Source organism: Syngnathus typhle, unplaced genomic scaffold (genome assembly GCF_033458585.1).
Source record: "Syngnathus typhle isolate RoL2023-S1 ecotype Sweden unplaced genomic scaffold, RoL_Styp_1.0 HiC_scaffold_33, whole genome shotgun sequence".
NCBI classification, from domain to species: domain Eukaryota; kingdom Metazoa; phylum Chordata; class Actinopteri; order Syngnathiformes; family Syngnathidae; genus Syngnathus; species Syngnathus typhle.
The window spans coordinates 407,261-431,379 of NW_026871939.1; the positions used below are offsets into that span (position 1 = coordinate 407,261).

The 24,119-nt window shown below is 44.2% G+C and overlaps 3 non-coding genes and 1 pseudogene across 3 annotated transcripts; 2 read left to right on the top strand and 2 right to left on the bottom strand.

Annotated features, from left to right (window-relative positions):
• Positions 1-2,829: 2,829 nt before the first annotated feature.
• trnaq-cug (transfer RNA glutamine (anticodon CUG)) lies at positions 2,830-2,901 on the bottom strand. The gene has a single exon. It is a non-coding gene; the product is annotated as a tRNA-Gln (tRNA).
• Positions 2,902-13,228: 10,327 nt separating this feature from the next.
• On the bottom strand, positions 13,229-13,301 carry trnak-cuu (transfer RNA lysine (anticodon CUU)). The gene has a single exon. It is a non-coding gene; the product is annotated as a tRNA-Lys (tRNA).
• Positions 13,302-14,232: 931 nt separating this feature from the next.
• On the top strand, positions 14,233-14,305 carry trnat-agu (transfer RNA threonine (anticodon AGU)). Its single transcript has one exon. It is a non-coding gene; the product is annotated as a tRNA-Thr (tRNA).
• Positions 14,306-22,806: 8,501 nt separating this feature from the next.
• LOC133147133 (U2 spliceosomal RNA) lies at positions 22,807-23,014 on the top strand (annotated as a pseudogene).
• The last annotated feature ends 1,105 nt before the right edge of the window (positions 23,015-24,119 follow it).

Consider the following 24,119-nt stretch of genomic DNA (forward strand, 5'->3'; position numbering starts at 1 on the left):
TGGCCGACCTAAAAAGACCTGGCAGACGACCGTGGCAGCCGACATGAAGGCACTCGGCATCAACCACGAGATGGCCATGGACCGTTCCCGGTGGAAGAAAGCCATATCGAGAATCCAGTCCAAACCAGCGGCGACTGGAAAGCGGACTTTAAACCGATGATGATGACGATGATGATGATTTGCTGATTGGTAATATTGTTTGCCATTCGAATTACCATTTCGTTCACTGATTTTTCTGAGAGAGGCAGGTCTTTAATTTTTGGAATGATTTCGGTTTTGTTTTTGAAGTCCAAAAATAGGCACTGATATTTTAACGAATGAGTCCTTCATCGGCCATCGGTGAATGGTTTTCCGCGCTTTATTATCTCCCGGGCTGCAACAAAACTTGCAGCAGTCGTAGAGTTTGGAGATGCAATCTATTTCTTGAAACTGTTTTTTCGTTCCTCAAATTGCACCTTTCCTCTCAGTTCCAACCTGGTGATCGGCAGGAAATTTAGCATGCTTTAGCTGAAAATGTCACTCCAAATTACTCTTCTTGTTATATTTGACAACTTCTCATTGCAAATCCAACATTCAGGCAATCCTTCAGCATTGGTAATGAAAGCAAATAGTTGAGTCCCTTCTTTCTTAAACCCTCTGTTCTTATCAGCAATCTTTCTCTTTCTGCCTTTAGAATCCATGGCCCGTCACTCAAACACCTGTTTGTTTACAACTCGCCTGTGCTGTGTCGCTTGCTATGACGCAATTTTGCGCCATTCTAAAATTCAGTATTTTTAATATATTCACAACTACATACATTTTCTACAGAATAAGAATGTTTGTGTCATGATTACCATCTAAAAACATATATAAAAAAAACCCCATCTTTTTCCATTTTCACACATTTTTGCAAGAGCTACAGGGAGCAGCTAGGATTGTGCTAAAGAGCTGCATGAAGCTCTGGAGCCGTGGGTTGACGACCCCTGAACTAGCCCCATTTAATCTGAGGTGCATGTCATATGGGCTATCAATTGCAATGAAACGGCTTGAGTTAATTGACCTTGGGTCTCTTTCGTCTGCTATTTTGATTCTCATCATACATGAAACATCACTTAAATCTGCCATCATGTGTTACCCATTGAGCCACTCGCCCTACAACACTGTATTGACTGTAAACTTGTGTGGAAAACTGTCATTGTCCAAAGCAACAGTGACCAGCAGACAAATTCAACAAGGTAATTTGATTATGGCATAACCCGTATTCGAACCGAACCGAGAAACAAACCAAAAGGAACCAATCAGATGGCCCGAATCCGAGCACGGTGGATGGCGGCGGTGGTAAACAGTGATATTTGAGAAGTGAAATTAAGTTCATAGGATTTGCAGACAGTGTGGAATCATTATTTCAACGAAAGTAGGCAGGTGCATACATTTGGGCACCCCAAGAGAAAAATGACATCAATATTTAGTAGATCCTCCTTTTGCAGAAATAACAGCCTATAAACCAGGGGTCCTGAACCTGGAATCGGTCAAACTAGGGGTTCGGTGAGTCGGTCTCAGGGGTTCAGCAGAGCCTCCCATCTCACCCGCAAGGCGACCACGATTGTGAGTGATGTGAGTCACCCCGCTCACTCTTTGTTCGAGCTTCTGCCCTCTGGGAAGAGGTACAGAAGCCTGCGCTCCCGCACGACCAGACTCTCAAACAGCTTCGTACACCAGGCTGTTAGGATCCTGAACTCGCTCCCCCGTTCTGCGTAGCGTCTTGTACTTTTACTGTCTGAACTGTCTGTATGCACACTGGCTCTTATTTGTTGTGTTATCTGTTTATTTATTATTTATTATTACTCTTATTATTTATTGTTTGTGCCTTTTTGTTTATGATGTTTTTTACTTTTGCGCTATGCTTGCTGGCTCCGTTTTGCTCCTCTTATTTATTGTGTTATCTGTTTATTTATTATTTATTCATCACTCTTACTATTGATTGTTTGAATTTTTTGCCTTCTTGTTTTTATATTGTGTCGCGTACTTGTATGTCTATCGTGTTATGTGTCTCGTCACCGTGGGATAGAGAAAAACGTAATTTCGGTCTCTTTGTGTGTTGTGACGTGGAGAGATTGACAATAAAGCTGACTTTGACTTTGACTTTGACTTTGACACACCTGATTTATCAATTTGTGATAACGCATATCTGAACTGGTCTCGTAAAGGCAACAGCAGAAGTCACACTGATTTTCTGGTATGTCATTTGACGTGAATTCATGCATTATGTTGGTTTTATTCTTTGAACAAGGTGATGTTCATGCATGGCTCATTTTGTGTGCCAGTAAAAAACATCTATGTCTTGAATTTGAAAAAAATATAAACATTTTTTTCACTAACGAGGGGTTCGGTGATTGCGCATATGAAACTGGTGGGATTCGGTACCTCCAACAAGGAACCACTGCTCTAAACACTTCCGAAAGCTTCCAATGAGAGTGTGGATTCTGGTTGAGGGAATATCGGACCATTCTTCTTGACAAATCGTTAACTCCAATAAACTTCATTTCACTTCTCAAATATCACTGTGTCTGTCTGCTATATGATATATTTAACTGAAATTGCTGATCCGAACAGCCAAGGATTTATAAAGAAAATGTTGAAATTGATTGGGGTGCCTAAACTTTTGCATACGACGTATATGTATATGACTAAAGATTTGAGGTCCAACCGGGACTAAAACTGAGATCACTGGATTTAGAGTCTAGAGCGCTCATGGAACCCTCAAGTGTAGGGAAGCATACAATTTCATGGGGCAGCACACAAGATATCACCATTTCGCAAATTTTTCCCAGCTAAATGACAAACAATTTGAGGTCCCACCGAGACTTGACCTCGGATCACTGGATTCAGAGTCCAGAGTGCTCACCATTACACCATAGAACCCTGGCAGTGACAGAAGGAGGAGCATAATTTTTCTGAGCACAATGGACTCACTAACTCAGGTGCTCATTTTACGAAATTGACAGAAGTAGTGGAGGCAGGGCTTACACACTCATAGGGCTGTCCACAAATTACTGAATTGGAATTTCCAATTGTTCCATGTAAATGACTACAAATTGGAAGTTCCACCAAGACTTGAACTTGGATTGCTAGATTCAGAGTGCTCACAATCACACCATGCCAACATTGATTAATTGATTGATTGATTGATTGATTGAACATTTATTGATCCCGGGGGTGGAGAAATTCAGGCCCAATCAGAATCCATACCACAGAGCGGGTATACAAAAGACACAGATGGCATGAGCGCAACTCAATAGGCTCTCATAAGGCTGCCACACAAAATCGCCACAAAGAAAGCCAGTAAGTGCGAAAGATAAAAGCCATCAAAGCAAAGGAAAAAAAGTAACCGGCCAACCAGCACCCCTCAATATCAAAGAAAGCCCCAAAACACACAAAATAGCTTCCATGGGGTCCATAAACAGGTGTAAGGACAGTCCAGTTCAACGGCGCCCAATGGACCGTGGTCTGGTCGTGAATTGGTGAAAACATCACAAAACAGGCAAACGTGTGAGCAGCGTCCTGGGCACGTGCAGATGGACACCACGGGGCTAGCACGGTGAAAGTCGTTGGTTCCGACGAGCACGAAGATGCGAGGCCAAGGCGAGTGTTGGAATAATTTAAGTGAAGCCTTGGCCTGCCAGACCTGTAAGCCTTGTCTTTACGAGTTTATGGCTTTCCTTTTATCTACGTTCTTTCTCTTTAGTGACAGGGATGTCTTTTGATCCCTGTCAGCCATATGTGTCCTTCCTGTCCTTATGTTATCTGTGTGTTTTTGTTCCTGTGAGAGGCCTTCACTAACAATGAGCAGAGCTTATTTGCATAGGTGAAATGTTCCTATTTGGTTTAAAGAAACTCCATTCCTTTTAGTTAACTGTAGGTTTGGTTCATATATTGTTGTTGATCAAAACTGTTTTTCTTTGTTAAGTGTTAAACACAGTTTGAAGTGGTTGCCTACAAGTTATCCCATATTTACTCAAGTCTTGTTCAAGTGTTTAGGACAAGTCACTCATTGTTATTGAGTCTTAATTTACTAAGTAGATAAAGTCTAGCCAAGGTTAAGTTGCATTGTTCCACAGGAAAAGCGGTAATTCAAGTTATCTGATCACACTCGAGGACGACTCGGCCAACAACTGGAGAAGAACAGATGGACAAACTCTGCGGGGGTCACGGGCCGACAATGAAGTGCTAATTCACACCACACTACATTCCTTAGCTAATCAACGTTGCTACAGACACAATCTTCCCTCCCTTTAGTGTAGCAACGCCTCTGTAACCAGGGCAACCAAAACATTAAATAGAGGAGCACGTGGAGGGAGAACTCAGAATTGATGGAGATTGTCCCCGAGTTTCCTCTCTCTATCGTTCTCCTCGCAAGAAAAGACTTAATATTCTGTCTCACTTGTGGTTTGTTTGCTGTTGCTCTTCTCTTAATAGTTATTCAGTCATTGAAATAAACCTGGCAGAAATTGGGGGCTCGTTCCGGGATCTCAACACGCCCTGAACGGTTCCAGCAGGCTCTTCGACACAGGCAGAAATCCTCGGCCGAGGTAAACAAAAGCCCTTTGACGGGACTGTCTCGATCAGTCCGGCTGGACACCGGGAGGGTTGACGAGATCTTCCGAGGAAGAGAATCAGCAGACCGTGAGTAGGAATATTAATTCTACTAAAAAGGAATGAATGAGCTGTGACAAGAGGTCACTTAATTAATGAGCTGTGACAAGAGGTCACTTAATACACTTAAAACCTTGAGAATTCTAGACCCTATCAAGTACAATTAGTAACAGTTAAATTCTGCAGGGGCGGATGTGGAGCTCCCTAGCTTTTAAGCTAGTTAAATTCCGCAGCAGGAGGGGCGGACTCCTCTGTTATTAAAAAAAATAAAAAATAAAATCGCGCGTGGTATGCTTGTGTACGGTTTGACTGAAAGTGATCTCATTTGAGCGCTCCTCTATATAAACACACAGGATTGTAAACGGTGGCTTTGTGTGGGTGCAGAGGTAACAACTCTCCGTTCCCTTTTGGGGGAGGTGAAAGGAGACTTACCACACATTTAATTTTTAACCACTGTCCTGTGAATAAAGTTGGTTTTAGGACACTGTAGGTCCCATCCAAATTACCAACTTTAAAATTTAGAAAAATAAACCATGGGAAACTTAAATAGTAAGTGAAAGTCCCTACCTCGACATGAACTAAAATGCAAGGATTGGAAATTAATGGAATGGGTCGACCCAGAAAATGTAAAATATCTTGACAAATGGATAACCGATTACAACTTTGATGGCCAGCTGAGCTCAAAATCATTAAACGACCTAAAGCAATCAATTAAAGCCAAGTGTGGCGCGAATAAAAAGAACAGAGACGGGTATCATTTAATAGTACAATGGGAATTGGAAACTTAGAAAAGAAAATGTGGACAACTGAAAGAAAAATTGAAGAATAAGGGAAGTGAAGAAAAATCCAAAGAGAGCTTGTTGTTGCATAGGCAGGAAGATGATGAAACGACATCAGCGCGGCCTCGCTTGAGGGCCGTAGCTGAGGGTGTGACAAATGAAGATGAAAGGATGATCAAATTACAAAGGAAGGCGTTGTGGGACGCCAAAGCGAACCATCCTTTCCGACTTTGTACCCCAAATTGTCAAGCCCAGGTGATCCTCCAAAGTATAGTGATTCTGCTCATGCCATGGTGACGCGGAGCTGCGTGAAGTCAGAAGCTCCCTCTCCCTCCGCCCCCGCGGCGAGCTGCGGCCCAGGCTACATAGGAGCGGAAGTAGCTGACGCTTACCCTATGATTCAAATAGCAAATCCTCATGATGACGGGGGCCCCACAATTTTAGTATACAGAACATGGACACAAGCCGATGTAAAATCAGCTACAGAAGGAATAGCATTGCCTTCTGAAGACGTTGAACAATACTGCACCGACATAATACAACTCATTGCTTCCTATAACTTGAGAGGTGATGAGGTGCAGCAGGTTTTTATGGCAACCTTGACCAAAGATTGGGCCAGTGTCAAGGGCGGGTGACACTTTTGATGACCAAGGCCGTCCATTAGAATATAATGGGGTGCCATTGAAAACTCAAATTGACCAACTATTGGGTAGGATCAAAATAAAATTTCAACGTAGAGCAAATTATACAGATATTGGCCGAACCAAACAAAAAGAGGATGAGTTGTTTGAAGATTATAGACACAGATTGGAGAAGGTGTTCAAAGCCAATAGTGGTTTGGAGCCTGGAACTGATGTCTATAACCAACAACTCAAAAATGCTCTACGTACATGCAAATTCACGACCAGCAATCCAAAACTGGGTTGCTAAACACATGATTACTTTCCCAACCTCTACATTGCCACAATTTATTGATCATGCTATACACGCTGAAAAGGTTGTCAATTTAAAAAAAGGGAAAAGAAAAAGGGAAAGTAGCTGCCATCTTTTTTGCAAATGATGATTCATCTGAGGTGTTTTATCAAAACAGAACCTCCAAACCACGCCAGAGAGGGCGCCGTCGTGAGAATTTCTGTGGCAGAGGGAGAGGAGGGTATAATCGTGGTGCGCTCGATTATGACCCAAACGGCCAGCCCGCCCAGGGTCAGTCAAAGCGATATGACTCCCGACCTCCTCTTTGTTGGTCATGTGGCAAAGAGGGCCATATAGCAAAATACTGTCCAAATTCCCATAAGGGTCAGGCTGATCCTCCTTTACGACTAACCGATGGTCAACAGAAAATTGAAAAGACTGTCCTGGCGAAAGCTCCCCCTGCTGATGTAGATTTGAACATTCAGGACTTGTTGATGAACAATGTAGAGAAACCTTTGATAACTTTGATGGTAAATGGGACTCCCATAACGTTTTTGTGTGACTCAGGCGCGTGTGTGACCACATGTCGCGACATACCTGCTATTGTGCGAGAAGGAGGAAAGACTTTCTGGGTGAGAGCGGCAAATGGTGTGACAACCCCAGTACCCCAGTCTCGTCCAGTCTGGATACGGGACCCAGAAGGGGGAAGTTGTTGCATTCCCATTTTGCTGATGCCCAATTGCCCTGTTAATTTGCTAGGAAGAGATGCTCTCACTGCACTTAGTCTTTCCCTTGTGCCCAATAATGACAAAATCATTGTCAAAAGGCGACATCAATTACAGATTTTTGGCCAGTTTCATTGCTATTATTTCTATTCATTGGATTTGACTAATGCAGAAGTTGTGCAGTTTGGAACCCCTCTTTTAGCCCAGGCAGGCACCCTGTTGCGCTGCCCTGAACAGGCGATGGACCCAACCAACCTGCACGTAACCATGTGGCAGAAAGACACGCCTGGTCCTGATCACAACTACGAGAACATGCTTGAGGCTGTTACGCCTGCCTCCTTGAAGACATCCTTCCTCCTGCATGATGGTGAAAGCCATGCCTGTGTTGTCATAGGGCCGGCTCCCTCTGAGGTGCAGAAATTGCACATGTCTCCCACTCCGCTCCACATCTCATTGTTTCGGCCTTTTACGGCCACATGGCAGAGTTTGGGATTTATGGCCAGAGATGCACTGGTGGCTTCTGATTGGACTCAAGTTGGGCCTGACTCCTTTTGTAGTCCTTCTACTAAGTTTTTTAAACAAAACATGAACCAGGTCCTGTCATTTGTTAGTGGAGTTCACGTTGACTCCTGTTCTGAGAAAGCATCCTCATTTTGACATTTTGTGCTGTCGTCAGATGACGAGCAAATCCTCGCTGGGATTCCAAGTGAACTTTGGTCGACAGGTCCCTCTGACGTAGGTTTGGTGAAAGGAGCACTTCCTGTTGTTATTAGACCTAAAAATGAATACCGCCCTTGTGTGAGACAGTACCCATTGAAACCCGATGCCTTGCAGGGTATTGCACCTGTTATTTCAGATTTATTAAGGGCAGGTGTCATCATTCCTTGCCCTGATTCTCATTGCAATACTCCAATTTTCCCTGTGAAAAAGGCACTACCTTCTGTCGGGTGGAGATTGGTGCAAGATTTGCAAGCAGTGAACAATGCTGTCATTCAAAGAGCACCTTGTGTCCCTGACCCGCATACCCTGTTGAATTCGTTAACACCTGATGCGAAGATATTTTAAGATGATGAGACTTGGCCTAACAGTAGGCAGGCAAGAGAAAACCAAAATTTACAGAGAGCTAGAGAAGAAGGGGGAGGTCTAGAGAAAGTAGAGAAGCATGTAGAGAAAACACATGCTACAAATTCAAAACTAAAGATCATAGCGGGAGGAATACATAAATCACACCCTCCATGCGGAAAGAGTAGTAATAGACAAACAAAAACGAAAACAAATGAAAGCTTCAAAAGACACTTTTCCGGTAGACCAATAGGATGCTGGAGTTGCGGGGTAAACGGTCACATGGCACGCGACCGCACAAATGAACAAAGACAGTTATGACTAGGCCAAAATCAAATCAAATCAGATTTCCATGTAATGAAGTGGGAACCTGGCTGCCAAAATTAAAGAGAAATTAGCTTAAATATCCATCCATTTTCTGTACCGCTTAGTCCCCACTGGGGTCGCGGGCGTGCTGGAGCCTATCCCAGCCGTCATCGGGCAGTAGGCGGGGGACACCCTGAACCGGTTGCCAGCCAATCGCAGGGCACACAGAGACAAACAACCATTTGCACTCGCACGCACACCTAGGGACAATTTGGAGTGTTCAATCGGCCTACCAAGCATGTTTGTGGGATGTGGGAGGAAACCGGAGTGCCCGGAGAAAACCCACGCGGGCCCGGGGAGAACATGCAAACTCCACACAGGGAGGGCCGGAGGTGGAATCGTACCCTCCTAACTGTGAGGCGGACGTGCTACCCAAGTGCGCCACCGAGCCCCTAGCTTAAATATACAGGAGATATTTGTGTTAAAAGGATAAAGTACTACAAAGTAACACTGAAGTTAAAATTTGCAAAATAAATGGAAAGGAATTACAAATAGCTTCTAAAAGTAAAATAGAGAATAAATCTGACAAGTAATACGAGCAAAAAGGTGTTCCTAGTGCGTTCTGTGTGTTCTTATATGTTGTGGGTCATCCTTTTGTGCTGGTGTGTGTGTGCGTGTGGGCGCAGAGGATCCTCATGAATGGGTGTGTGTATGAGTGCGAGTGAGATGTGTGTCCTATGGAAGAAATCAGTAATGGAGAATGTTCTGGAGGCTGTTGAGCAATAATAGGGAAATTGAGAAGTGGACGATGATGTGTTTAAGTTGGTTGGAGAAACTAAAATGAGCAGTGTGTGGCAGTAGAGAAAATAAGACGTGTGTGGCAGACAGTGACTAGAATGGTGGCTTGATAGGACGAGAATGAGACAGCAAATGTTGTGTAGAAGACTGAAAGCTGTTGAAGGTGAGCATGATGAAGGGGGCAACGGCAAAGTTGGCCTGCCCTTTGAGAAGGTGAAACTGATAAGCGTGCCTGCGCTCGCGCGTTGTCGCGAGGCGGGGCTGTCCGCGTGGGCCTTTGCTATGCTCGTGTGGGCGGTGGGCCGGCATCATGGTTTTTGCAGGAAATGGCCAGCCTGTGACCAATCAACATTGATGCTGTGCCCCCACCCCTCGCACGAGGGGTGCTGTGGCTGCAGGCGAAACAGAGAAAGTGTGAGTTTCTCAGAGAATGTTTGAATATTTGGAGCAGGGTGATGCTTAAGGAAAATGTGACAATGTTTGCATTAAGGATGAAAGGCACTGATGAAAAAAAAAAAGTATAACCAAAACGTCAAAGGAGGATGATGTTTGCGCAGCGTTGTTTGTTGGTATTGTTTGTGAGCTGTGTCTGAAATTGAAATTGGCTAATATAGGTGCACTAAGGTATTTATTAGTCTGTAATCTATCTGATTTGCACCGCAAAACAAAAACGATTTTGTAAAAATAGGAAGTAAAAAAAAGCAAGCAATTAGTTTATGGGCAGAAACTATATTAATGAAACTTAATTAGAAACTAGCATTAAGGCTAGGAATTAATGCCTAGCCTTGATGAAACAAAATTTCAGAGATGGAAAGAACTTGCTTTCTGGAATTGGATGAAGAAAAATTATAAAATAATGACATTTTGAAGCTAAAATTAAAGGGTATAGTCAATTGGTTGTGTCAAGACTTTTAAGTTTTTACATTTGAGAATAAGAGAGCGATCGAGTTGAAGTTAAGAAACAACAACAATTAACTATTATATTAATTTACTGACGGTTAATTTGTTGATTTTTATCTTTTCCAATTCTGCTTATCCGGCCGGTGCTGACGTGTCCCTCGCCTTGCCTGTTTTGTGATGTTTTCACCAATTCACGACCACGGTCCATTGGGCGCCGTTGAACTGGACTGTCCTTACACCTGTTTATGGACCCCATGGAGGCTATTTTGTGTGTTTTGGGGTGTTCTTTGATATTGAGGGGTGCTGGTTGGCTGCTGTTACTTTTTTTCCTTTGCTTTGATGGCTTTTATCTTTCGCACTTACTGGCTTTCTTTGTGGCGCTGTTGTGTGGCAGCCTTATGAGAGCCTATTGAGTTGCGCTCATGCCATCTGTGTCTTTTGTATACCCGCTCTGTGGTATGGATTCTGATTGGGCCTGAATTTCCCCACCCCCGGGATCAATAAATGTTCAATCGATCAATCAATCAATCAATCGTTTAATCAATGTTGGCATGGTGTGATTGTGAGCACTTTGAATCTAGCAATCCAAGTTCAAGTCTTGGTGGAACTTCCAATTTGTAGTCATTTACATGGAACACAAATTTGGAAATTCCAATTCAGTACTTTGTGGACAGCCCTATGAGTGTGTAAACCCTGCCTCCACTACTTCTGTCAATTTTGTAAAATGAGCACCTTAGTTAGTACATTGTGCTCAGAAAAATTATGCTCCTCCTTCTGTCACTGCCAGGGTTCTATGGTGATAATGGTGAGCACTCTGGACTCTGACTCAGCGATCAAATTATTTGTCATTTAGCTGGGAAAAATTTGCAAAATGGTGATAGCTTGTGTGCTGCCCCATGAAATTGTAGGCTTCCCTACACCTGAGGGTTCCATGAGCGCCCCTCACAGAAAGACGCATATTCCACCTCCACGAGATTTTCCCCCTTGTACAATGGCCCGGTCCGCCCGATAACACGCTAGCCGCTACATGAGATCCGCCCAGAGTTTTTAAAGGCTCTGGATGTTGTGGGACTGTCATGGCTGACACGCCTCAACAGCACTGCGTGGACATCGAGGACGGTGTCTCTGGATTGACAGACTGGGGTGGTGGTTCCCCTCTTTAAGAAGGGGGACCGGAGGGTGAGTTCCAACCATAGGGGAATCACATTCCTCAGCCTCCCTGGTAAGGTCTATTCAGGGGTGCTGGAGAGGATGGTCCGTCGGGAGGTCGAACCTCGGATTCAGGAGGAGCAGTGTGGCTTTCGTCCTGGCCGTGGCCAGTGGACCAGCTCTACACCCTCGGCCAGATCCTCGAGGGGGCATGGGAGTTCGCCCAACCAGTCCACATGTGTTTTGTGGACTTGGAGAGGGCGTTCGACCGTGTCCCTCGGGAAGTTCTGTAGAGGGTGCTTCGGGAGTACGCAGTGCTGAGCCAACTGATAAGGGCGGTTTGGTCCCTGTATCACCGATGCCAGAGTTTGGTCTGCATTTCCAGCAGTAAGTCGGATTTGTTCCCAGTGAGGGTTGGACTCTGCCAAGTCTGCCCTTTGTCACCGATTCTGTTCATAACTTTTATGGACAGAATTTCTAGACGCAGCCGAGGCGTTGAGCGTGTCCGGTTTGGGGACCTTTGTATTGTGTCTCTCCTTTTTGCAGACAACGTGGTTCTATTGGCTTCTTCAAGCCGTGATCTCCAGCTCTCACTGGGGCGGTTCGCAGCCGATTGTGAAGCGGTCGGGATGAGGGTCAGCACCTCCATATCCGAGGCCATGGTCCTTGGTCGGAAAAGCGTGGGATGTCATCTTCGGATCGGGTATGAGATCCTGCCCCAAGGAGTTCAAGTATCTTGGGGTCTTGTTCCCGAGTGAGGGCAGGATGGAGCGTGAGATCGACAGGCAGATCGGTACAGCGTCTGCAGTAATGCGGACTCTAACGGTCCGTCGTGTAAAGAGAGAGCTGAGCCAAAAGGCAAAATTTACCGGTCGATCTACGCTCCTACCCTCACCTATGGTCACGAGCTTTGGGGCGGATACAAGCAGCCGAAATGAGTTCCCTCCGCAGGGTGTCCGGGCTCTCCCTGAGAGATAAGGTGAGAAGCTCGGTCATCCGGGAGGGACTCGGAGTAGAGCCGCTGCTCCTCCACGTTGAGAGGAACCAGATGAGGTGGCTCGGGCAGCTCACCAGGATGCCTCCTGGACGCTTAAGCCAAATAGAATCGATAAATGGATGGATGATAAACGAGGGATTGTCTGTCTGCACTTATTATATATGCACTTATTATGCACTTTATATTTATCTTATTTATCTTATTTCATATTTATATAGAAATGTCACTTTTTATCCAGCCGAAATGTCATTCCTTTGTTGAGAGCCGTATGCAACGTAATTTTGTTTTGTGTGCACTGAGTGTTTACAAAATGACAATAAAGTCTGTCTAAGTCTAATATAGATTGGTCATCAAGGACTTTGTCAGCTAGTGTGAGCTCAACCAGCTTCAGCTGAACACCAGCAAGACGAAGGAGTTAATTGTGAGCTTCGGGAGGACAGCACCCATCTTCATTCCGGTGAACATCCAGGGATCGGGCATTGAGGTAGTGGAGAAGTACAAATTCCTGGGTGTTCGCCTTAACAACAAACTGGACTGGACTGATCACACCCACGGCCTGTACAAAAAGGGCCAGAGTCTCCTCCACCTGTCAGACTTTACAACATGCATGCCACCTGATAAAATGAATGTGTTTTGTCTATACTAGCAGCACTTGTGTTTATCCTTGTCTGTTATTTACCCTTTTTTGTAATTCTGGCAGTTGTTTTATTCTTGCACTCGTATTATTCTTGCACCCATGCGCTGCTGTGACAAGTGAATTTCCCTGCTGTGGGATGAATAAAGTTCAATCAATCAAGAGTTGGTTCAGACTGAAATAAAGTGCTTGATTTCTACAGCATGACATTTTTTAAGCCCTGCAGCACGCGAGTGTATTGTAATTTCATCCCTTTGTAAGTGAATGCAAACACATGCTGCACTAAGGGGGAAAGCGGGAGGCAGACTCCAAATCAATCACGGTGAAGCAGGGACGCCCAACGTGGGGCTTGAACCCACAACCCTGAGATTAAGAGTCTCATGCTCTACCAACTGAGCTAACCAGGCTTCTTCTATTAGGAAGTGTTTCATTCTTTCACTTTTTTTTAACAGGTTTGGTTCACGAAAACCAGCAGACACGTTTTAAATCTAGCCTCTGAAACACATTCTTTGATAAGACTAAACATATAAAGGTTCCCAACAAGTGGCAGCTGTCCAATGTTGTCTCTAGTTGGAAACCCCAGCCCAAGTTGGAAACCCTAATTGGGAGCCCTTGCCCCAGTTGGAATTACTAGTTTGAAACCCTACCCGGAGTTGGAACCCTAGTTGGAAACCCTAGCCCTAGTTGGAAACGTTGGCCCTAGTGTATAACAGAGAAAGCATTTTTTCTTTTGGTTTTTGTCCCTTTGTTGCACTGAAAACGGAGATTGGGGGGGAGTCAGCACAACAAAAAAAGAAATCAGAAACCAAAACCCTTTCTGACAGTATACAAGAGTTGGTTCAGACTCAAATAAAGTCATTAATGTCATATGAATTATATTAAATTGACCATGAAGGGACTTGAACCCTCAAGCTTCAGATCCAAACTCAGACGCCTTATCCATTAGGCCACATAGCCATATGAATGACTGTACCAAGTGAAACATGGCAACGACTTCTGATGACTGCAGCCTCCCAAGTGAAGTTCACAATTGTTACTGACATAAATGGCCTGTGGATTATTCAATTTACCGTAAAAGAGGATTGTAATGCAATTGACATATTACCTTGTTAGTGCAAGTGGTCGTGCATGAGTCTCAAAATCTGAAGGTTGTGAGCTCGACCCTCACACGGGGTGCTGTTTTCTATAGTCCACAGTAAAATCATTGTCAATTTCAGAAGATACTAGATTGCTCAGAGTAGAATAAAGTTTTCTGTCTGTGAAGTTGAGTTTAATTGAAATGGCCGGTGGTTGAATCAGTTTTACAGTAAAACAGGTTTGTAAAACCAGCTGTTCACGGCCTTGTTAGCGCAGGTGGTGGCGCGTCAGTCTAGTAAACTGAAGGTCGTGAGTTCAACCCTCACACAGGGCTCTAATTTATTTAGTCCTAACCCGAACTCGACCCCTTGTTGGAAACGCTTGCCCCAGTTGGAAACCTTAGTTGGAAACCCAAGTTTGAGAATGCTCAGACAAAAGTAACTTTTTCTTTCGATGAATTGCAGTTTGATGGAAATGGCCGGTGGTTGAATCTTTTTTACAGAAAAATAGAATTTTAAGACAGGTGCCACAAAGACTCGTTGGCGCAGGCGGTAGCGCGTCAGTGTCATAATCTGAAAGTCGAGGGTTCGATCATCACACGGCGCATGATTTATTTATAGTCCAACCCTAACTCTAGCCCTTCCTGGAACCCTAGTCTGAGTTGGAAATCCTAGCCTAGTTAAGTTTGATCAAAATGGGCGGTGGTTGAATTAATTTTACAGTAAAAAACAATTGCACAAAATGCAAAGACAAACCCTCGTTGGTGCAGGTGGTAGCGTGTCAGTCTCATAATCTGAAGGTCGTGAGTTTGACCCTTACACGGGGGCACACTTTTATATAGTCCTAACTCGAGCCCTAGTTGGAAACTGGGTAGAAACAGCTTCGTTACATTCCGATTGGTAGCGAATATAAAATGGACCTGAGGACTGCATTTCAGTGATTAATGAATTCTGATTAATATCATAGACGAGTCCTTTCAGGGTCATAATTGTGTGTCGACCGCTTCCTCGTGGCAGCCAGCCCTAAAAAAAGATGGGAACGCCTAAGGGAGTTTCGCCAAGATGAATTAGGAAGAACTTTATGAAATAAAGTTGATGTTAAAACGTAGGTGGACATAATGTCTGGAAGCTTGTGTTCAACAGAAGACTGTTTGGTAACAGTGAACACAGACAAATCCAGAAGGGTAATTTAATTACCCCATGACCCAGCTTAGTTCCGGGGATGCTACGGCCATAACGCTATACGATCATGCAATAGCATACAAGAAATTTATGGTCTTTTCTTTGGGATCTTCAGCCGACATACCCAGGCAGACCATGAAAGAATGTTGATGTTAAAATGTTGATGGAACTATCCAACTGCGCAGATCCGAGGATCCCAAACATTTGGGGCGAGACAACATTGAACAAATATTTTTCTTTGTTGACAGTGTCACTTCTTTTGTGGCTTAGCTCTTCTTCATTTCACATCTAAAGTATCGTATCATTTTACCTTGTAGCTTATACTACACCGTACATGCCATATCATGTCGCCCATACAACTCATGCATGAGATGCGATGGCTGAGATATTTAGGCGATGGGTTGCTACTCCACTGTGCTCTCCACTCATCATTTCATATCACATCCTCGTCGGATTTTCAGGCCTCACAAAGTATCTTGGTACAACGTACATAACGTGTATTGTCAATGCCAGATGAACAAGACGAGGTGGCGGAGAGGTTAAGGCAATGGATTGCTAATCCATTGTGCTCTGCATTCATGGGTTCAAAATTCAATTGTCGAATCTCGCGAGCCGAGAGGACCCCATGCCCACTGACTCCGTTCGTTATTACATTCTCGTTACTCTGAGGATTGCAACAACTCTAATCATGCCTCCAAAGGAAGCAAGTGGGAGCAGTAAAGCCGTCCTAAAACACAAAGACGCTCCTAAAGCAATGCAACAGTGAGAGCCCAGCGCGCTGCGGTTGCGTGATCGGACCAAATTGAGGTCCCTGCGCACTGAGGTCCACTTAAATTTTGGATAGTACATCAGGACTTTAAAAATATTTTCTAAATTTCAGCAACGGGTCTGTCACAATATTGCGACCAGTGCGGTGTAGTTGCACGGTCGGCGACACGCTACGGTTGCGCGTTCGGCGGTGCGCTGCAGTTGCACGATCGGACAAAAATGCGCAAATGAACAAATGCTTAAAAAAGGCGTTTTTTTGCTTGGAATGGGTTAATTTTTATTCTATTATTTGTAATGGGAAAACTTGATTCGGAATTTGAACGATTCACTTCTCGAACAGCCTTCTGGAACGGATTGTTGTCGTCAACCAAAGCTCCACTGTATTTGTAATGGGAAAAATAGATTCGGAATTCGATCGATTCGCTTCTCGAACCGCTTTCTGGAACGGATTGTGGTCAAAATCCAAGGTTTGACTGTATTTTTGCTATTCTTGTTAAAATCACACTTACATGTGAACTGGAAATGACAATAATAACACATAGTGAAAACCAAATTGAGCAAATTGGCTACTTCAGAAGTGTGTGTCAAACTGGTAGCCCTTTGCCTTAATCAGTACCCAGGAAGTAGCTTTCGAATTAAGAAAGGTTGGTGACCCCTGGCATACAACATACAACAATAGGGAAAAAACACACTAAAACTAAAACTAAAGAGAATAATGAATGGATCCAGGTTCATATGGGAAGTGTCAAAGAGAAGTGATTTCAGAGCCTTCTTAAATTGGTGAGAAGATAAGTCCCATAAAAATAGTGGTAGCGAATCGATGGCATTTAACAATGTCACATTGAATTATATAGATGCATTAAGATGCAGATATAGAAGATATAGATGCAGTAAGATTATCAATAGAGCCGATATATGCTTGAAATATATCATTGGAGCCACCGTGTATCACTATATCCGAGTGGCTAGTTTTGTTGGAACTACGCGGTTGACTAGACCTATTGCGAGCTAGCGCCCTTAGATTAGCTTTTATGTCGGATGCTCTGCCTCCAGGGCTACACAATACTGTGGCTGGATTTTTAAGTGTGATGCTTTTCAGGTAATGGAGTCAACTATGACCAAGGTGCGAGAGCCAGTAGGCCGAAATGGCTTGGGACGGCTATGCGTCTTAACTGGCTTATCGTGGTTTGGGGCTAATGCTAACTGGGCTAGCAGGCTGACTACAGTCCGCATCTGGGTCCGCCACATTTACTGTTATACCACTATTCTGCTCTAGCTGGCGGACACGTCCCTCTAGCAGGGACGACCTCTCTGAGAGAAGGGTGCAGTTGGTGCAAAAAGCCGTACAAACCTCTTTATCCGCAGCCATACTTACGTGTCCGATGATCGACGGTAGACAAACAGCCACGAAGCCGGGCAGGAATTGACGGTCCGCGACTTTCAACAATAGTAAACTCCAAAAAGTGGAGTAAAAAGCGAGGAAAAACTAGAAAAGCATATAGAAATGTAGGAATGTAGATCGTCTCTCTAGTGACGCTGCGGCGCTCTACGTGGCAAACCGGAAGTATGATACAAAGTGAGGTTAAAAAGATGTAAAATAACACAAAGTAACAGAGAGCGAGTTACCAAGGTGGCCATCTGCGGCGCCATTTTACGATGTAATGATACCAACCAATGCATCTATATAATTACTCTGCTGCAAACACTGGTTAACGCACATGGATTGAAAACCTGCTTAAATGCTATTTCGCATAAAGAAGTAAACTCCCCGTCAGGGAATCGAACCCCGGTCTTCGGCATGACAGGCGGAGATATTGTCCACTATACTAACGAGGACTGCGCTGCAGGGGGAAAGGAAAGCGAGGGGGCGGGCGAGAACGCTCTCGGAACACATGCGCGCATAACTTTTATGTGGATTTTAACCGTCTGTAAAGGTTTCTAAAACACTTCTGAAATGGGGCAATCTGCTGGTCCGGTTCGCATATGCCTGCTTTCAAGTTTAGAGAGCACTACCTTTAGTGGGAGCATTAGAGATTAAAGGTGAGGGGGTTATGGTAGGCGGGTTAGCAGGTTAAAGTTTATGTTATTAGGGTTTGTTAATTGTTAGGGTTTTAGGGTTAGGGCTTGAAGTTGGGGAATTGGGAGCCTTAGGCCAACCAGATTTCATTTATTCCATAAATCACTGGCATTCAGTCTTCAGGGCTTCCAATCAGAATGTAACGGGGTCAGCTGGTCTACTATGGGGCTCATTGGTACAGGGGAATGATTCTCGCCTAGGGTTTTTTGATTACCCGGGTTAAACTCCCGAACGAGCTTTTCTTTGAAACACTGTTGTCTATCGCTGTGTGGACTGTTTGACAGGCCAATGTTACACAGAATGTAACATGGTCTGCAAGCTTTTTTTGTGGCTCGTTGGTCTAGGGAAGGGGTGTCAAACTCATTTTTGTCGCGGGCCACGTTGTAGTCAAAGATTCCCTCGACGGGCCATTATGACTGTCAACCCAAATAAATAAACACCTCATATTATATACAGTATAAGCTACAAAACAAACTGACAATAATAATAATAATAATAATTGCTTTTTCAAATCAGAGTGGAAACTTTTCAAATATTTCAAAAATAATTTTAAGAAGATTCTTGAAAGTTACAACAATTTGCAATTTTAGTATGACATACATTTAATGCACAATTTGTCGTTCCGGGCCACAGAAAATGATACGGTGGGCCATAACTGGCCCTCGGGCCTCGAGTTTGACACCGGTGATCTAGGGGTATGAATCTTGCTTTGGGTGTGAGAGGTCCGGGGTTCAACTCCCAGATGATCCCTTCGTTATCACATTGCTGTTGATCAACTAGCCCGATTTCATCTGAGGTGCATATTACATGGGCTGTCAATTAAAACAAAACGGGTTCAGTTAATTTACCTCGGGTCTCTTAAATCTTTTGTTTTGATTCTCATCACTTTTCGTCATGTGTCTTCCATTGCGCCACTCACCCTACAAGACTGTATCGACTGTAAACTTGTGTGGAAAACTGTCATTGTCCAAAGGAAGGCTGTCTAGCAACAGTGACCAGCAGACAAATTCAACAAGGTAATTTGATTAAACCATAACCCGGATTCGAATCGACCACTACACGATCATGGCGTGTATGCAGTAGCGTTAAAAAAGTTATGCATATTGGCCATGATCGTATAGTGGTTAGTACTCTGCGTTGAAGCTGCAGCAACCCTGGTTCAAATCTGGGTCATGGCATACTTTGAAGAATTTCTCCCTTGCTCACTATTGCTAAACTGCCATCTTGTGGACAACGACGATTTTCCACACAAGTTTACGGTCAATGGCCGTAACTTGTAGGGCGAATGGCATATTCAAATAATGTCACCCTTTTTTTTTTTTTTTCATTTTTGCAAAAGTGTTACAAGCCACATATTCCCGTGGGGCTCGTGGAGCAGTGGGTAACGCATCTGTCTACAGATCAGAAGATTCCAGGACTCCTGGCCAGCTCACATGCCATTTTGAGGTCAACATTAGCTATGTGTAGTTTATGTGAACTTTTGGGTTGAAGTAACTCACAGACACTGTCAACAAATAGTCTTTCCAATTTTGTCTCGTCTTAGGGATCATCGGATCTGCGTAGTTATTGGATAGTTCCACCAACATTTTAATATCAACATTCTTTTATGGTCTGCCTGGGTGTCGTGGCTGAAGATCCTAGAGAAAAGACCCTAAACATGCAACTGCATATTGGCCATAATATAGCATTGAGGCAACTGCAACCCCAGTTTGAATCTGGTTAATAGCAGAATAAACTTGTTACAGTTATTTTTTATTTACCCTAAACAGTCTTACGTTGGACCATGACAAATTTACATACACACAAGCTTACAGAAAATGACAACTTCCCGTGGGGCTAGTGCAGTGCTTCTCAAATAGGGGGCGCGGTGCTATTCCTGGGGGGGCGCGTGTGACCCTGGGGAACAGGCTTTTTTTTTGGCAGTACTAGAATAAAGTGTAATTGCGCGTTTACTACAGCAGGGGGCAGTGGCGCTCTCATTGTTACTTCTGTCACGTTTGCGACAGTGCAACATTTTACGACTTACAAGACAAGTTAGGATAGTCACGGTGGGGAGGGGGGGCGCGAATAGATTTCTTCTTGCTAGGGGGGGGCGTAACAGAAAATAATTGAGAAGCACTGGGCTAGTGGCTCGTTCCTTGCTCTGAACGGACAGCCAAAACGATTCCTAACACTTACTAACTAAGTCCTAACCAATTCCTGTGTGTGTATGGGGGGGGGGGGCGCAAAGGAACTAATCAGATGGCCCGAATCCATGCATGGCCGATGACGGCAGTGATCAACACAGTGATATTTGAGAAGTGAAATGAAGTTTATAGGATTTGCAGACAGTGTGCAATCATTATTTAAACAAAAGTAGGCAGGTGCATACATTTGGAAACCCCATCAGAAAAATGACATCAATATTTAGTAGTTCCTCCTTTTGCAGAAATAACAGCCACTAAACCAGTGGTTCTTAACCTGGATTCGGTCAAACTCTATGAGTTCGGTAAGTCGGTCTCAGGGGTTCAGCAGAGCCGAACACACCTGATTTATAAATTCGTGATAACGCATATCTTAACTGGTCTCGCAAAGGCAAAAGCAGAAGTCCTACTGATTTGCTGGCATGTCATTTTTCGTGAAGTCATGCATTGTGTTGGTTTTATTCTTTCAACAAGGTGGTGTTCATGCACTTCTGCATGAGTTACGCTCTATTCTTCTGGCCCAACTCTTTCGGCGCAGCCGATAGGTAGATATGATGACCATGGAAAGTTCTTTGTGAATTATCAATCTTTGCCTTTCATATTCATCGGGACTACACTTTTAATAGGTACCTACACTGTGTATTTGGATAGAGACTGCTGAAAGTGTACACATATGCCTCGTGAACTACATGCATTACTGCGGGTGAAGGGTGAACAAATAAGTCAGCAGACAAGTTTGCCGATTTATTAGTGCCCAGAAGAGAAGCACTTCACAGTTTAACTATTTAATGTCTGCCAGAATGATCGATCTACAGCTGTGGAGCCCTTTCTGCGAGATGCGAAAGAAGGTCCCTCTCCCAGCGCCAAGGTTCTTTTTACTACTCTGGGTCGCCTTCCTGCAAGGAGGCGACTCTGCCTAGCCTAGCGGTGGCCAACCCGCGGCTTGCGAGCCGCATGCGGCTCTTTGGCTGGTTTCATGCGGCTCTTTTACGTTCATATCAACATTTGTGTTTATTTTTTGTGCGTATTTGCTTCGCTTCAGTTCAATATGGTATTTTGGTCAAACGCGCATGCGCGTGAGGTGAAATCCCGCAAAGGAGGAGGGACAAACAGAGTGACTGGTTTTGCTGGCTTTTTAACGAATGGCGACTGTGACTACGGGGGCCCATTAGGTCCAGAAAAGCTGACACGACGCTTGCCAAAATGGCAAGGAAAAAATGCAAAGCTAAACGAATATATGACGATGAACACAGGATGTTTTGAACAGAGTTAAAGTTATTTTTTTGTTGAACGCTATGGCAAGCCATTCTGCCTGATATGTTGGACGTCATTGCCGCATTTAAAAGCTTCAAATAGTCAGCGCCACTTCAGCTCACTTCATGCCAATATTGATAAGGACTTTGCAAAAGGGACTGAATTTCGCAAGCACAAGTTTGGAGACTTTGAAAAGTCAGGCAGAAAAATAGGTACAGTTTTTTTTTAAAAATTACGAAGCACTCAGAGACTGTCACACTTGCATTGTTTCAACTGACTTGGAATATTGCGCAGGCTAAAAAGCCATACAATGAAGTGGAGTTCGTTAAAATATGCCTCAGTGACGTTATTGAAATCCTGTTTCCTGAAAATGACAAACTAAAACAAATGGTCTGTCCCGCCACACATAGTAAGTGAAAAAACTTATGTTTTTGTTTGTGGAATTTGTTGAACTGAGTTTGTCTGTGTGAGACAATGCACACAATGTTCATTGTCTAAAATGTGGTCTTTGGTCTGTGGTTTTAGTACTGTAGGAGTCAATTTGTCATTATCATGTTGGTGCGTGACATAATAATGTCACACAATATATTTGGCTGAGCAGAGGGGTGTGTGTGTGTGTGTGCGTGTGTGTGTGTGTGTGCGTGTGCGTCTGTGTGTGTGTGTTTGTGTGTGTGGGGGGTTCATGTGTGCTCAGGTGTATGATGTGGCTCTTTGCGATGACACAGTAAAAAATATGGCTCTTAGTCTCTGACTGGTTAGTAAGCTGCTGTGATAACGTGTGACCTTGTAGTCTTAACTGAGAGCGACTTCTACATATGTGCAAAGGGTGTCATAGAGAAGAGAAAGCTAATAAAGCAAGACAAGGGTTACAGCGATATAACGGAATAGCTAAAGCTACCTAGCTAATCACATGTGCCAAAGAAGCCTATTCTAACAAACCGTTGGTGAGAATGGGTAGACAGGGAAGCCTGTAATGTCATGACTCGTCCCCGGTCACGTCCATGTTGTCATAGTTTTGTCCGTGTGTCTGTGTGCTCACCCCTCCCCTCCTGTGTGCCCATGATCAGTGCGATCATTCTCACCTGCCTCTTGTTACCTGTCTTGTATTTTAAGTCCTGTCTGTGTATCACTCCCTGTCGGAGCATTGATGTGTTTGTCACTGTCATGAGTTTTTTTTGGTTCCTGTCTTGGTAATGTCACCCTGTCTTTTTGTCTCACTTCTCTGTTGTTGGTTTTGTTAGTAAGTCTTGTCAGTTTGCCGAGTCTTTTGAGTTTGCTTCAATAAACCGTGGTCCAAGCTGCACTTGGTCTCCCTGCTCCATTTCCACACTCCGTTCGTAACATGTAAGCGAGTCCATCACTCGTATACTCCATCGCTTTTCGGCCTTTTGGCTAAAATCAAGTGTAGTATCTGTTCTTGGGTTTGGAGGATTAAGAGAGCTGACCATAGAAGAGAGAATTTTAACCATAAAAGTGGTGATTTTACCCTTGCTTTTACTAATCAGTTCTGTTTTATCCCAACAATGAAGGTGCTTTTAGAGTTGGACCGAGCCATTTTTTACTTCATCTGGAAATCCAAATTGGAGAGACTGAAGAAGGACACCATGAAGAAAAACAAAAAAAAGGGAGGAAAAGGAGTGCCAGACTTAAAGCTCTTCTTAAAGCCTCGGAAGCAGATATGTTGCCCTGCACCTGCGAAGCGCGCTCCTTACACCAAATGCACCGAAAAGCCAAGCAATGACACAATTCTGGATGGACTCATACCTCCGGAAACTAAAGCTAATAACCACCGACCAAAGAATTCCTGTGTCTTTTAACCTGCCACCTTCTTATTCCTTAATCAAGAAGTTTTTGAAGAACTTTAAATTAGAGCAAGACAATAGTGAAATTTTAACAAATCACAGATGTATGATCTCTGTCGTACAGGAGCGGGAAGCGATGCGCCCAGTGCGCGGGCTTGCACTCGGCGAGCCCGCAACAGTTTGGCGCAACGACAACCACCCCGCCCTGTCAAAACAAACTTCGGGACCTGTCATGGATGGTCGCCCATGATGTCCTCCCAGTCAGGTCCGTTATGCACTCTCGGGGCATGGAGTCAGTGTGGGACCTGCTCTGGTAGTGCAGGGCTGCCGTAGACCTGTGGGTGACCTGCAATTCCCCCGCAAGGTAAGCGCAGAATGCAGACCTTGTACTCTATGCAGTGACCCCGTTGAAAATCAAGCAAGAAGACTTTACAAAGCAGTCGCTGACCTTTGCTGCCATCAAAGACGCCATGTGGACTTCCAGTAACTTGCTGGTAAGGAAGAACAGACAGATACCCCCCCAGCCCGTGGCTGTGCTCCAAATGGCTGCAGCAACTCTCACAGCTGCACACGGCAAACCTAGGAGACATCGACCTGGTATTGCAGTACCTCCAGGAATGGTGCACCCCCTCTACTGGTCAAATCAATAGTTCATATGTTAGAAAACCATTTCAATCCGTTCGCTTCATTCTTACAGGATTAAGAGGTCAATTATGACTTAATGGGGTCTGATCTCAATGTAAGATGTTAGGATTTGAGGCTTCCCCACCAAACGGTTTGCATATAGGTTCATTTCTCGAGGCTTCATGTGCACACAACCCCCCCCCCCCCCCTTGCTGGTCAAAAGGAGTAATTTATTCCATTAATGAGAATTACACTCACC